The 17,169-nt window shown below is 33.1% G+C and overlaps 1 pseudogene; it reads right to left on the minus strand.

The window, feature by feature from the left end:
- Nucleotides 1-2,289: 2,289 nt before the first annotated feature.
- LOC124102588 (heterogeneous nuclear ribonucleoprotein C-like) lies at nucleotides 2,290-3,810 on the minus strand (annotated as a pseudogene).
- Between the last annotated feature and the right edge of the window lie 13,359 nt (nucleotides 3,811-17,169).

Below are 17,169 nucleotides of genomic sequence, written 5' to 3' on the forward strand. Positions count from 1 at the left end.
CCTTTGAAAAGCCTGAAAGCTAATATTGATGTAAAGGACAACATAGAAAATAAAAAAGAAAAAGTATTTTTTTGTGTATTTTCCAAACATAAAAATGAAAAATCTTCAGATCTCTGAGTGGTAAAAATGGGTGGGGGTGCAGGGATATCTTTTTATAAGAATTTATTTGAAGTATAAAATATGTTTGTTTCAAAAAAAATTGGGGGTAAGGAGTTCTATTGCAAATTATTAGGTAAATAATGATGAAAATTCACTTGGTTGCCAGTCTTTCATATTTCTTTCTTAACTAAGCCCACAAAATCTTTGTTTAATTAAACATTACACAAAAACACAAACATAAAATTACACAAATATGAGATTTGCAATGATTTTAATTGATGTCTTCAGGATAGAAGGAACTTTGTCATTTTCTTACACTTTTCCTCTACTCTTTCCCCAGCCATTCACGTCTACAAACACAGAACCTGAGAATTAATTGAATTTAAGCTGATCTTAGAAATTAGAAATATTCTAAATTCTTTTTTTGTTTCTCTCTCTCTCTCTCTCTCTCTCTCTCTCTCTCTCTCTCTCTCTCTCTCTCTCTCTCTTTTCAATCCTAGGAATTGAACCCAGGCCTTCTTCAGTCTAGGTAAGTGCTCTACCACCAAGCCACATTCCCAGCCCCTAGAATTCTAAATTCTTGAGAAAAAGTAAAAAGTAAATAGTAAATGTTGATAAAATTCTTAGTTGTTTTACCTGAAGTTGGCTTTCAACATTTATTTCATTGTTCTCCTTAGGAGGGTTTCTCAGTCTATTACTGTGGGTCTTGGATAGTTATTCACAGCTTTTCAGTTTTTCAGAATCACAAAAAAAGTAAGAACACACACTTTCAGTCTAGCTTTCTCCCATTTCAATCTTGGATTTCTGATATTATTGTTGTTTACTTGTGCTGATAATAGTGGTTAAATAGTATTGATTCAGAAGTTTTCCAGAGCAGTATCCTGCATAAAAGGATTAAGATAATTGATCTCATCTTGGACTTCTGAAAGATAAAGTACTGTCTACCTACACACTGTAAATCTATGAGCAGTATGAAGTTTGTTTGCTTGGATATCTTTAGTTTCTTGTTTAGCCGTAAATTACTTGGCTAAGTTCCCTCTGAGCATTCTGAGTTTGGCTTATTTTTTGCATGTGAAGACCAAAACTTGTCTTAGAATGAATGACAAAATTAAAGTAGGTGGCATCTAAATTCTATCCTTGTGCTAGCCATTTATGATTCTGTTTTTTTTATTATTATTACATTATTTTATTGAGAATCAAAACAATCTGTGTGATTTTAAATGATACTGTGTTGATGGGGACTGAAGAGCCAAGCAAGATGAAAGAAGGGACACAGGGGACCCAAAACTTGGTGCAGCTAAGGATGTTTATTATTGGCAAGAACAGCATTTTATAGTTTACAGTGGGTTCCCAAACATGCAATGCAACCTTGAGCTTAGACAGACAAAATACCAAAATTTCTTTTTTAAAACAATGCTATGTTTACATTTATATTCTTAATCTTTGTCCTAGATCTTATACTAGCAGCTAAGCATAAACTAACAGGAACATTCCCCAAATAACTCCACCACAAGGAAAAAACTTGAAACAAGTCCACAATCTCAAGAGAAACTTGGCAAGTCTGATCATGCCAACTGAGCATGTCCTGAGAACAGTCTGCTCTTTCTTGCTCTGGCCTTATAAGAGCTCAGAGGACATTAACTCCTTAACATCTGCAGCTCCACCCCAGTCCTCGAGATCTCAGACAATTCCATCAATACTGTGTTTTCTTAATGGGTTAAATCAATGACTTTTTATAAAATTACATCCCTTACTTATATATTTTGAAGGAAGACAATATATTTGCTTAACTTTTTAAAGAATAAAAATATTAAGCTAATCATGAACATTGTTGTTCACTCTTTATGAACATTATTAAGCAATCTGATGCCCCGATTTCCAATTGTGGAATTGCCATCCAGGGGCAAAGTAGGGAAATCTTTCTGCTTGTCTATATTCTTATAGTTATTACCTCAATCCTATTTAAAATGAATAAAACAGTTTTGAAATCCATATTCTTTGTTCTTCTCTTCAGGACTATATACAAATTCTCATAAGTATATAAGGGTGTTAATTTAAATTTAATATGTAAAAAACAGATTTATTTATTTTTTTTCTCCAAATTCTGGTATAATAAGGATTTGTTTATTTTGAAAAAAAAAAGGTCCCAAACATCAGGCTGTTCACAAAAATAACCCAGAGTATGAACTTTAGAAAACAAATAAAGACTATTACACTAATTATTCTTCTAGAGGATGCATTTAACATGCCAACTCTCATTCACAAAAATACACTGTTACATTTGTGTTGAACAGCTCCACATAGGACTATTATGTGGGGGATAACACACATACCTCTAAAACTCAAAGCTGCTCTCAGGTGCTACAACTAAATGAGATTGCCTTTGCAGTTAGGGAAACAACTACTGAAATCATGTATAAATGGAAAGAATTATACTCCCTGCATAACAAGAGATTATTTTGGAGACAGTCGATAAAAACCATACATCCTTTTTATTGTTAAGTTATAATGAGGTATCAAAATTAAAAGCAAAAATTACAGGGTAAGACTTAACAAAACTACTAGGAGCCTCAAAGGAAGTGAAAATGGGACTAGGCGCAGGGCAACATGAATTAATGAACAGGGGAAGGACAAAGATAGGGAGAACAGTGAGCATGTGCTGAAGATACTAGGGGAGAGGATCTGGTGAAATTTTGACCATAAGACAAGCGCCTAGGTAAAGAAATAATGGGTAAGATTTCTAAACCCCACTATGTGCTTAAGAGTCATCCTCGCCGTTGGCGCTGTCTCTGTCATCCTCTCCTTCCTCTGCCTCTTTTTCATCATCCTTGATCAACTTCAGCTGGTCATCCCCCCGCTCTTCATTATCATTATCATCCAGTAGATCCCCCTCCTCAGCAGAGTCATCTGCACCCACCTCAGACTCCATCTTCACATTAGTTTCATCTTTCTTCAGGGCGCTGCTGCTCTGCTCCTCTTCAGACTTATCATTCTCCGTCTCTACTGCTTGTTTGCTCTGCCCCTTTTCAACTTTTTTTCCAGGCTTTCCAGAGGAGAATCCACTTTTTGTTTTATTTGGGTCAGCTCCTTCTTAATGGCCTGAAGGTCATCTCCTTTCAACTTTCCAGACTTGGAAGAAGATCACCGCTGTCCACTCTTAGAATTGAAGCCACTTTTGCCCCTTTGGGAGGTGTTTCCTGATACACGTTTAGAGGGCACGACAGCATGGAGGAGGAGGAGGAGGAGGGGGAGGGGGAGGGGGAGCGGAGGGGGAGGGAGAGGAGGGGGAGGAGGGGGAGGAGGAGGAGAAACTCGTGCTGGGTAACTCTACATCCTGTCATAATAATCACGTTGAAAGTCATAGTCCAAGTCAAAAGAGGAGCCATACGTCTCCGCTGCAGATGGTTTCACACCGGCCTTTCCTCTGTTCACTTTGGGCTCTGCAGCCAGATTAATATCTAAAACCTGGCCAGCAATCATTCTGCCATCCTCTCCTGCTACAGCAGCCCGGGCATTTCTCTCAATAACATACTGGACAAAGGCAAAGCCCTTATGGACAGAGCAGCCCACAATTTTTCCATACTTGGAGAAGATTGCTTCCACATCAGACTTCTTGACCACCGAGTGTTGAGATTCCCAATGAATACACGGGAGTTCATGGAGCGTGGATCTGTCTTGTTGGTAACGTTGCTAGCCATCGTGTTTGTTAAGGTTCCTCACAAAGGCAGAAGAATGTAGCTGAAGATCAAAAAAATCTCACTCAGCAAAGATCCACTAACTTACATATTTCAAGGGATTTGTAACCAGGAGGGGGGAGGGAGAAGAGATTCGATTCTGTATCTCCTACTCCCAGATTCTATATGAAGAAGCCGACCGCTGCTCGAGGTCATCAGCCTTCATCTCTTCACACACACACACAAAAATCCAGATTGATTTCTTGTTCCTTAAAACTTTGTACTTTCACTGTCTGAGAGGAATAAAGCTACCAGACAGAGTAAACAAGAAAGTTGGTATTCAGGTCAAGTTGCTAATATTCACATCTGAGCTTTCTACTTAATATATTCTGCTTATAGACAAGTAGTATACTTTTGTTTTTTGCTTCAGTTACCCATAAACTGTGCCAATGACTGCATTAGTCAGCTTTACATCACTATAACTAATAAATGATATAAATAAAGAAAAGATTTATTTTGGCTTTCAGTTTTAGGACTTTTCAGTTCATAATCAGGCCAATAGGCTGATTCATTCCTTTTAGGACTATTTTTGGGGAGTGGACATGTCAGGGAAAGGATCACATCATTGCAGAAGAACCTGGTATAGGCAAACCATTCTTCTTATAGTGTGGACATAAAAGGAGGGAAGAAGCAGAGCTAAGGTCCCATGATCCCATTTGAGGGCTTGCCTGCCATATCCTAAGACCTCCTGTTAGGCCCCACCTCTCAAAGATTCTAACACTTCCCTGAGGACCAAATTTTTACCACACAGGCCTTTGGGCAACATTAATATCCCAAAATAACAGTGACAAAAATCTCCTTTAACTTTTTTTTGAGTTACTTACTATGAGGACTATTCTAATTAATATATTACACTTAGGTGTTTCTGAAGATATCATATGCTTTTAGTAAATACTATCAACCCATGTGCCCTAATGGATTCAAAGACATGCCTTCTACATCATGTATGCGCAAACTTGTTTATTTTGTTTTTTCATGTCATCTTTGCAATCACCCATTCAGTTAAGGGTAAGAAATAAAAAAAATAAATGTGTGAATATTTGTTCCTTTTTATTTAATGTTAGATTTTAAGTAATGCTTTCTTATTCTTTTCTGATTTTGAATAGAGTTTTTAAAGCCAGGCATCATCTTTTAATCATAGGTTTGTTTGTTTGTTTCCCACATATTTTTACTCTTCCCTCTCTTTCCAAAATGGCAAATGAGACTATAAGGCATTTGCTCTGATGGTAAGAGAGATAAAGAGACATCCACGCTGTATCTTCAGGATTTTTCCCTGCCATCTTTTGAGAAGTAGTTTGTCTGTAATTTTCTCTCTGATTTGTTTACTGCTAAGGTACAACTGGTTTAATCTGGCTTTGGTATTGCTATGTTATAACATGGCAGAAGACTGTTATCTCATTCTTAGGTGTTTACAGTATCTTCATATTCTCCCAGAAAGGCAATTTGGAATTTTAAGATCTGCACATCATATATATACGATAATGTTAATAAATGTTATGCTTTTAGTAAATACTATCAGTATGCTTATGTTTACATGGCACATGGTAGTTTTAGCAAAGCCAACATCAATATTCTTGCAAGAGTTTTGTAATTCCTTCAAGTTATAGGTAAAGAAGTGGGAGTGTGGTCTCAGTTTTTTTCTCTATTTAACATCACCATTTATAAGAATTGGGTCCTAGAAGAGGGACCAAGAGACAGGTAGTTGGTGATGACAAAACTGTTATCTTGTATTTCTATAATACCACTATTTCTGCTTCACACTATTATCCACATTTATTTTCCCTTTTTTGGAAGATTAATGGCAGAATAAGTTATATATATATATATATATATATATATATATATATATATATAGAGAGAGAGAGAGAGAGAGAGAGAGAGATATCTAAACTAATAATGTTAATTATGATTATCCCTAATACTAAAAGCCAACCCCTTCTGTGGGAGCTACAGAGCAGTGATCCCTGGTGGGCTGGAGTGTGGGCTGTGAGCACGGGTTACAACCCTGGCCAGCACAGGCTTGAGGTGCAGCAAGCCAGGGCCAAGGCAATCTAGGGTTCACCAATCTGTCACATCATAGAGGCCCAATCCATTCCTGGTGTGTATGCCTATTCCACATCACACCACAGCTCCAAACACCCAACCATCCAACATCTGCCAACCTCAACCTCCTGGGAAGCTGGGGTTTCAGGCAAACAGAATGAAAATGGAAGTAGGGCAAGCATACTTCAGATTTAAGGGTTAACCAATATTGTTAGCACTTATCCAAACTCTAATTAGCATAAATTTGGACCAACAGCATTGAACCAAGTCCTACGTAACCTTGTAGACTAACATACTCAGTTCATACGCTGCTGTTAGGTTTCCTCTTGCTTCTTCAATAATTCTGTTTCTATTCTTGACTTTTGAATAATCCCTACTCTAGTCACTCTGGCCTTCCACTTTCATGTGATTTTCATTCATCAGAGTTAAGAACTGAGACAATAACTGGGAAAGAAGTAGGCATTGAGCTACTGGGGTCTGTTGTAACACTGCAGGGTATAATACACCATACAGAGCTGTAACACTGAGAGCTGAAGCACACCACTCAATAGTAGGGAAAAAGAATCCTGCTTTGCTGGTTGTGACCCTTGTTGACACCAATAGGCATCTCCTACTGTGATTAGCTGCTAATACTAAAACTGGCTTTCTGTGTTGCAGAGGTCAGCAGTTTGCATAGGCAACACCCAACATCAGGGGCAGAGAATCATTTTGTCTCAAACTTTGGTCTCAATACTTTGGAAACTTCTGAAACAACCTTCACTAAACAATTTATCTTCACCTATAGAAACAGTTTCTATGTATTCTTTATTACATATCTTCAAGTTATATATTCCATTCTAATCACACTGTCACTGCTATGTCAAAAGTGAGTTAGACCTTAGCTAGAGTATTATACTCACTTTATTGTCACAGATCTACTTTATTTCTAAAGCATCCATCCATAAAAAAATATTAATTTGTTTAATGCCATATAATATATTTTAAATAACTGACACAAATAATAAATGCCAGGCTAGTAGCATTTATAAATAATTTACAAGTTCCACACACAGAGGGTGGGCAATGGATATTTTACCTTATAGAATATTATTCAGTTCCTGTTGTAGTAACTTGGGAAGCAATGTTGCTAAATCTGACTTTTTCAAGTTAAGATTGACAATCTGTATTTTATGAAAAATTTCTCCAATGCTCAAATATTTGAAAATATTTAGAAAATCCTTAAAAATATTTTTAAGTCAATGAAAGTGTTTGTGGTTAGAAATCAGACCAAAAATAATCAAAATCTAATATTCAGAGCAAAAGACTGAATTTTTCAACATTCCATATGACATAGTATTCTTACAATTTGATCTCACTCCATATTTCCTAAACCTTGCTTATCATTTCCCAAAATATATATTCAATACTTTAAACTGACTTATTCTGTATTTTCTTATTTATGTAAAAATGTTTTTATACATATTGATTTTCTTATAGTAATATATTCCTCCCTAAATAATTCTTTCTGAATTATTAAGATTGAAGTCAGTATTTATCTCCTATAGCTGTGTTAGCCAGCTTGTTTCCTGTTTTCCTAATTTTCTATAAAGTTTTATTATGTGACAATATTTATTTGAAGAACAATCTAATTTTAACTTCACTAGACTATTAATACTTAAAACAAGGACCCTGTGATATGCATCTTTATTCTCAAACTCTCAAGTAGCATGCAATAGAGAGGAGATGCTAATCTTGATGAGAGAAGGCAGATTCCTTGTGATGTTTCAGCATGCATTAAACTACAGAAGTGCTACATTCTTGACAGTCTTAGAATAAGCCTTAACTTTTCACACTTGTTCATGGTGACCTAAAAATATTTTTGCCCCTTCCCCTGATGTAGCATAGTCTACAAATTTTGGTACTTTTTCAGGTGTATGTATCTTATTATCAATTCCAACTGTGAACACATTTATTTAGTCTCCAAAATATCTTCTTTCTTATACTTCACTCTAGTTTCTAATCTCCTCTACAACATTTTTGAGTTGCTACCTGCCTGTTTGGTGTCTGTTCTGGCCATGAGTTCATTTCTATTGGGATCTGGACTTGTAGCTTTGTGATCTTGATCTATGAATACAGTGTAAAGTTTTATATATTATGTTCTGCTTTAAAGTATCTATAAAATTAGGACAGATGAGGTAATAGTGAAACTTAGAGTTGTGCCACCTGAGAAGAAAGAGATTTATTAATTGATCTCTACAAAGGCAGTACCATTATCTAATAATATGGGAAGGGGAGCTAATTGCAATCTAGTCATGTGATAGGACACAGTTATTAAATTTGCACAATAGTACAACTTGTGACAACCAGGGGAATCTATTTGACTGGATTTCTGGACTTTTCATTGAGTTTTTTGCCCCACCCTAGCCATTTTGTTGAGGTATAATTTATGTAAGGTGGGACATATGTGTATTAAGTGAACAATTCAATGAGTTTTGACTCACATATAAACAACACTTTAGTCAATATTTACATTACACCCATAAGCTTGGAAATTTCCCTTGTATTCCTTTCTAGTCAATGTCTATCTCTCTAAAAAAATCACTCTTCTGCTTTCTATTAGATTCTGAGCTATATGTTTATACTATTTATAAAAATAAATCACAAAATATTTACTTTTGGGGTCTATTTTATTCATCCAGCACAATAGTTTTGAGAGTTAATTATTTATATTTTTAATTTATTAGTAGTTTCTTTCTTTTGGTTGCATATATAATTTCATAGTAGGAATCCTTAAATTTGTTTATTCATTCTCCTTTTAGAAAATATTTGAGTTATTCCCAAGATCATGGTATTTACAGAGAAATGAATGGCATTAGAGCTGATAATGCTAAGTGAAGTTAGCCAATCCCTAAAAAACAAATGCCAGATGTCTTCTCTGATATAAGGGGGGTGACTCAAAATGGGATAGGGAGAAAGAGCATGAGAAGAAGATTATCACCAAATAGGGAAGAGAGGTGGGAGGGAAAAGGATGGAGAAGGGGAATTGCATGGAAGATGGAAGGAGACCCTCATTGTTATACAGAATACATGTATGATGTTGTGAGGGGAACAAAAAAAGAAGTGGGTCACATTAGTTTGGGTAGAGAGAAGTGAGGGGAGGGGAGGGGAGGGGAAAGAGGGATAGAAAGGGCAGCAGAATAGAATAGACATTATTATTGCTGTATGTATATACGTGACTGTATGACCAATGTGATTCTGCAACCTGTACAATCTGAAAAATGAGAAATTATACCCCATTTGATTCAAATGTATAATATGTCAAGATCATTGTACTGTCATGTGTAACTAATACAAAAATAAAATAAAAAGAAAATATTTGAGTTATTCCCAGATTAGGATTCTTAGGAACAAAGCTGTGACCATATAAATATTTTTCTTGAGTCTTTTGTGAAGATACGTTTTTATTTCTCTTGAGAAAAAATAGGTGAATAATTATTAAAGAATAGATATGTATTTTACTTTACAAGAATCTGCCAGTTTTCTAAAGTGATTAGAGCAAAGTGATAGAACCCACAATTTGAATTCTCCATGATTTGATGGTGTCAGACTTTTTAACTTTAAACACATTGGTAGGTATGATTTTATATTTTATATTCATATGCCTGTTGGCCTTTGATAAGTCTTTTACAAATACATAAATTTTTTATGAACTACAAATACATATATTCTTTGTCAGATATATGTATTATAAAATTTCTTTTCTCAGTCTGTGGTTTGCCTGTTATTACTTTTCATGATAATGGAGCTAATTTTATAATATTTCATATTATGATTTATTCTTCTTATGTCTACTCCATGTAATCTTGTCAAAAATCTCTCCCTATGCCAAATTTGGAAAATGTTATTTTAAGGTTTTATACTAGGATCTCTATATATTCCATCTTATATTTAACTTGGTGATCTATATTGAATAAATTTTGTGTATCATAAGAGATAAAAGTTAAGTTGCATGTACATATTTTTATGTTTTTATTAGGGCATTATGGTTATCTAATTTCTATGATAGTTGTTTGAGGCTTTGATTTCCATTCTTTATTTTTGCTGTTTAATGAATCTTAACTTAAAAAAATCTTGTTTTTTTTTAATTCATTCATCTATTGAAAGACACCTAGTTTGATTCCATAGATTAGCTATTATGAATTGAGCTGCTAAAAACATTGACATGGCTCCATTACTGTAGTGTGCTGATTTTAAGTCCTTTGGGTAAAAATCAAGGAATGGGATAGCTGAGTTAAATGGTGCTTCCATTCCAAGTTTTCTGAGGAATCACCATACTGCTTTCTATAATGATTGTACCAATTTGCAGTCCCACCAGCAATCCTCACCAATATTTACTGTTGCCTGTATCCTTGATGATTGCCACTCTGACTGGAGTGAGATTAAATATATATATATCAGTCACATTTTCTATATCCATTGCATTTCTGCTAGAGATGAATAAATAAAGAAAATGTGGTTTGTATATATATATATATATATATATATATATATATATATATATATATATATATTCAATGGAATATTACTCAACTTTAAAGAAGAATAAAATTAAGGCATATACCAGTAAATAGATAGATTTGGAGACTATCATGTTAAGTGAATTAAGCCAATTCCCCCCAAAACAAAAACCAAATGTTTTCTCTAATATGCAGATACTAATTCACAGTAAGTGGGTGGGGCACTTGAGCAGAATAGATTTACCTTAGTGTAGGTAGAGGAAAGGGAGGAGAGGGGATGTGGGGATAGAAAGGATAGTAGAATGAAACAGACATTATTATATTATGTGACTGCATGACCAATTTGATTCTGCAACATGTACACTCAGAAAAATGAGAAGTTTTATTGCTTCTATATATGCTATATCCCTTTTATATATGCTATATCATTCTACTGTCATACAATTAATTAAAACAAATTTAAAAATTCTTGTTGTTGAATGTATAAGGCTATTTTGGACATTATATTTTGTTCTATTGATCCACAAGTCTTTTTATGCACTTCTGTTTATGAGAGATATTGGCCTATAATTGTTTCTTCTGTTGTATTAATCAGGTTCGCACTGGTATTACATTGGTCTCTTAAAATATTTTTGGAATAGCTCCCTTTCTTCTATCATTTAAAGATTTTGGGTAAGGTTAATATTAGTTTTTTTCTAAATTCTTAAAATATCACAGTGAAATCATGTGGACCTTTTTCTTGAAAATAATTATTTTTATTTTGTTTTATTTCTTTGCTTAGTTTTTGTAATTGTTAACTGATTTTTTAATACAAGTATAGCTACTTCAAGTTCTTCTTGTGTTATTTTTGGTTAGTTTATTAAATGGAAACTGCCTATTTCATCTAAGTTGTTAAATATGTTTAAATAAAATTATTCTTAAAGTCTTCTTCTTATCTTTGTGTTGCATATACTGCTTCTAGAAAGGTTTATTTTCTTCCTTCCTTATATTGAAAAATGATTTTCCTCTATTTTCTTGAACAGTCTTCTTAAAGGATTATAGATTTTCCTTTTTATATATCATTGAGTATAATTCTTATGTTCATTTTCTTTCTTCTAAATTTACTGAGTTTTATTTACTTTTCATATAAATACATACATACTATTAGTAAATAAAGTACTATTCAGCATTAAAAAAAGACAGGAATTCTTTTTGACAAGATGGATGCAAGTGGAAATAATCATGTCATGTGGAATAAGCCAGGCACAAAAAGATGTTTCTTATGACCTCATTCATGACTGTAATATGAAAAAGTTGAACACCTAGAAGTTAAGAGGAAAATATTAGTTTTCAAATACTGTGGAAAGTAAGGGACTGGAAATTGGTAAATGGTCAAGCATAATAGTTATTATAGATGTCAATAAGGTGCTATAATTTTCTTCTTTCTTTTTTCATAGAACATTATATTTATATATAGTATTCAGGTTCCTCTTGGCATTTTTAAATTATTTTTAAATTTGTTTTAATTAGCTGTATATGACAGTAGAATGCATTTATGCACATTGATATATCATACATAGATGGAATATAATTTGTTATTTTTCTGAGTGTACATGTTGTAGAATCATATTGGTTATGCAGTCACATATGTATGTAAAGTAATAATGTCTGTTTCATTCTACTGTCTTTCCTATCCCCACATCCCTTCTCCTCCCTCCCCCTACTCCCCTCTACTTAAATCTAAGGTAATGCTATTCTTCTCTAGTGCCACATGACGTTATTGTGAATTAGTAGTCACATGTTAAAGAAAACATTTGGCCTTTGGTTTTGGGAATTGGCTTTCTCATTCCTCTGGCTGTATATGATGCAGAGTCACACTGATCATGTGATCATATTTGTAAATAGGGTAATAATGCTGACCTAATTCCACCATCCTTTCAACCCCCATACCCTCTTCCCTCTAGTCAATCCAAAGTTCTTCCATTCTTCCTTAATATCCCTTCCCCCATTATTGATCAGCATCCACATATCAGAAAGAATATTCAGCCTTTGGTTTTTAGAGATTGGCTTATTTATCTTAGCATGATATTCTCCAGGTCCATTCATTTACCTGCAGATTTATTCATTCACCTCCATAATTTCATTCTTTTTTAAGGTTGAGTAATATTCCATTGTCTATATATATCCCATTTTCTATATCCATTTATCTGTTGAAGCACTTCTACTTTAATAAAAATCGATGGGGCTCCCATTATCTATTTTTGATTGTTAACTTTCTACAAATACATAAAGGAGGTATTTTCTTTGGTACATTTATATGTATCTATAACATGATTTTGTTAGATTCATTCATGTTTCTTTCCCTTTCCCTTCCTTTCTCCCTCTCTTTCTTCTACTTCTACTCCACTGATAATTCCTGCATCTATATATTAGATTTCCTCCCCCAATGCCTTCTTTCGCTAATTTTGCTTTAGCTTCTACACAGGAGAGAAATGTTTGATTCTTGGTTTTCTGAGTATGGCTTATTTTAGTTAGCATGATCTTCTCCATTTCTGTCTATTTACTGGCAAATGCCATAATTTCATTCTTCTTTATGTCTGAGTAAAATTTTATTGTGTGTATATACCACATTTTATTTTTTTTATTTTTTATTTTTTTATTATTGGTTGTTCAAAACATTACAAAGCTCTTGACATATCATATTTCATACATTTGATTCAAGTGGGTTATGAACTCCCATTTTATCGCTTCTCGGCCTTTTGGCTAAGATCAAGTGTAGTATGAACTCCCATTTTTACCCCGTATGCAGATTTCAGAATCACATCGGTTACACATCCACGTTTTTACATATTGCCGTACTAGTGACTGTTGTATTCTGCTACCTTTCCTATCCTCTACTATCCCCCCTCCCCTCCCTTCCCATCTTCTCTCTTTACCCCATCTACTGTAATTCATTTCTCTCCCTTGTTTTTTTCTTTTCCCCTCACATCCTCTTATATGTAATTTTGTATAACAATGAGGGTCTCCTTCCATTTCCATGCAATTTCCCTTCTCTCTCTCTTTCCCTCCCGCCTCTCGTCCCTGTTTAATGTCAATCTTTTTCTCATGCTCTTCCTCCCTGCTCTGTTCTTAGTTGCTCTCCTTATATCAAAGAAGACATTTGGCATTTGTTTTTTAGGGATTGGCTAGCTTCACTTAGCATAATCTGCTCTAATGTCATCCATTTCCCTGCAAATGCCATGATTTTGTCATTTTTTAGTGCTGAGTAATACTCCATTGTGTATAAATGCCACATTTTTTTTTATCCATTCATCTATTGAAGGGCATCTAGGACTAGTTCTTGATACACCCATCTATAGACAGAAATCTGGGTTGATTCCATAATTTGGCAATTGTGCTTCTATAAATATTATAGTGGCTGTATCTCTACAGTATGCTGATTTTAGATCTGTTGGATGAATACTGAGGAGTGGGATAGCTAGGTCATGAACTGGTTCCTAGTTTTTTAAAGAAATGTTCATACTGCTTCCCAAAGTTCTCATAATAATTTTCAGTTCAACCATTAGTGTATGAGTTTACCTTATTTTACACAGCCTTACCAGCATTTTTTTTATTATTCATATTCTTGATAATTGCCATTTTGACTGGAATGAGATAAAATCTTAGTGCAGTTTTTATTTGCATTTCACTAATTGCTAGAGATGTTGAACATTTTTTTTTTATTTTTACATTTTTTGGGGCCATTTGTGTTTCTTTTTAGAAATTTCTGTTTAGCTTTTTTTGCCCATTTATTAAATGAGCTTTGGGGCATTGAAGTTTTTGAGATCTTTATATATTTTGGATATTAACCCCCATCACAGGAATAGCTGGCAAAGATTTTTTACCATTCTGTATGTTCTTTCTTCACTTTCTTGCTAATTTTTTTTGCTGTACATAATTTTTTAATTTGATGGCACCTCACTTATTGATTCTTGGTTATATTTCTTATGTTTTAGGGGTCTTGTTGGGAGAGTTGGTGCCTGCACCTATTTGATGGAATGTTGATCCTAGGTTTTCTTCTAGCAGTTGCAAATTTTCTTTCTAAGTCTTTGATCTATTTTGATTTTACTTTTGAGCATGGTAAAAAGCAATATCCAATTTTATTCTTCTACATATAAATGTTCAGTTTTATAAAAACTTTTGTTAAAAAGCCTGTCTTTTCTCCAACATATATCTTTGGCTTTTTTTTTATCAATTATCGGACGACTCTAAGTTTTGGGGTTTGTTTTTGAGACTTCTATTTTATTCCATTGTTCTTCATGTTTACTTTAATGCCTATACCATGCTGCTTTTATTACTACATCTCTGTAGTATAATTTGTGATTGGATATTGTGTTGCCTTCAAAACTTTTCTTATTCAGAATTTCTTTGGCTATTCTGAGTTTCTTATTTTTTCAAATAAATTTAAATACTGTTTTTTTCTACTTTTGTGAAGAATGTCATTGGTATTTTCATGGATATTCCATTAAATCTGGATATTGCTTTTGATAATATGACTATTTTGACAATATTTATTCTACTTATTCAAGAAATGAGAAGTCTTTCCATCTTTGAAGGTCTTCTTCAATTATATTCTTCAGTGTTCTATAATTTTCAATGTTGAGAACTTTCACTTTCTTGGATTAATTTCCAGATATTTAATTTTTATTTTAGTATACTGTACAGGGAATTGTTTTTTGATTTTATCATCTTCATTACTGTTGAACTATAGAAAAGTTACCAATTTATTTGTGTTGATCTTGTATCCTGCTGCTTTGTTAATTTTTTTTTTATCAGCTTTGGAGTCTTCTGGTGAAATGTTTTTGGGGTCTTCTAGATACAGGTTCATATCATCAGAAAACAGTAATAATTTAACTCCTTTTTTGTTTGTTGGTTTGTATTCCCTTCACTTGCCTGACTGCTCTGGCTAGAGTTTCAAGGACTATATTGAATAGAGGTGATGATAGTGCACATCTTTATCTTGTTCCTGGTTTTAGAAAACAAAGCTTTCAGTTTTTTCTCTTTTAAGCATGATATTGCCTTTGGATCTGTAATGTGAAGCCTTTATAATGTTTTATCACTAATTTATACAACATTTTTATTATGAAAGGTGGCAGTAGTTTTTCGGAGGCCTTTTCTATATCTATTGAGATGGTTATACAGTTTTTTCTCTTAATTATATTTCCATTATGTATTATATTTATTGATTTGTGTATATTGAACCAACCTTTTATGCTTGGGAGGAAGCCTATTGATCACAGTGTATTATATTCTTAGTATATTTTGAATGTGTTTTGTTAATATTTTATTAAGGGTTTTTGCATTTATATTCATCAAGGAGATTTGCATGTAGTTTTCTTTTTTAGATGTATCATAGTTTGGTTTGGGTTTCAGGGTTGGACTAGCTTCATAGAATTATATTCCATGAAACAATTTTAGCAATATTGGTATTAGTTCTTCTTTAAAGTTCTGGTAGAACTCAGTTCAGAATCCATCTAGTACTGAGCTTCTCTTTGTTGGTAGGTTTTCAATTGCTGTTTCAATTTTATTATTTTATATCAATCTGCTTAGGTTTTCTATGTCTTCTTGGTTCAATTTAGGCAGTCATATATGTCTAAAAATTTGTCAATGTCTTCCAGATTTTGCAGTTTATTTGGAGTATAAATTTTCAAAATATTTTCCAGTGACCCTTTGGAATTTAAAGGTATCTGTGGTGATATCTCTTTCATTTCTAATTATGTTTATTTGGTCCTTCTCTCTATTTCTTTTGGTTGGTTTCACTAAAAGTTAAGCAATTTTATGTATAATTTTGAAGAACAATTTTTCAATGCATTAATCCTGTGTATTATTTTTATTCTCATTTTCTTTAATTTTAGCTCTGGTTTTTATTATTTCCTGTCTTTCACTGATTTAGGAATTAGTTTATACCTCATTTTCTAAAGTTGAGGGAAAACATATGCTTATTTATTTTGGATTTCTCTATTTATATGGTGTAGGCATTCAAAGCAAAAATTTTTCTCTTAGTGTTTCTTTTATACTGTCACTTAGATTTTGATATGTTGTATCATAATTTTCATTTGTTTCTGAAAATGTCATAATTTCCTCTCTCAATTTTTCTATGACACATTTTTCATTTAAGAGATTATTACTTAATCTCTGTGACTTTTTTTGGTTTCTATTACTTATGTTGCTATTGATTTATATTGTCATTCCATTATGGTTCAATGGGATACATGGATTATATCTTTTTTTTTTTTTGTATTTGGTAATACTTACATTGTGACCTGAAATATAGCCTATTTTGGAAAAGATTCCATGAGCTACAGTTAAGAAGATAAATTCAGCTATTTGGGTGTAAAATATTTTGTAGATGTCTATTATGTTTACAGAAATATATATATATATATATATATATATATATATATATATATATATAAAAATTTAGGTTGGAAATATCTTTATTGATTTTATGGTTTTATTAATAACACCTACATATTGGTGATGGGGGTGTGTTTAAGCTGACTAAATGTATTCAGAAATTGTAGAGTCAGCATTTAACTTCAGTATTAGCAATGCGAAACTATAGACAAGATCAGACATTCAAGTCAAATGTCTACTATGTCATCCACTATATTAATAATCACAACTAGAATAGGGTATGAAATATATAAACTATAAAATAATTTATGTAACTAAATTTTATGATTATATATCATATTATTTAGTGGGATTACAATTAAACACAGAAAAAGTTAGGTGGGAAACACAGAAAGTTTGAAATTTAAAAAAAATGATTAAAG

The sequence above is a fragment of the Marmota monax genome, unplaced genomic scaffold (genome assembly GCF_021218885.2).
Source record: "Marmota monax isolate L192 unplaced genomic scaffold, Marmota_monax_Labrador192_F-V1.1 WCK01_AAM20220418_F8-fsc00002, whole genome shotgun sequence".
Taxonomy (NCBI): domain Eukaryota; kingdom Metazoa; phylum Chordata; class Mammalia; order Rodentia; family Sciuridae; genus Marmota; species Marmota monax.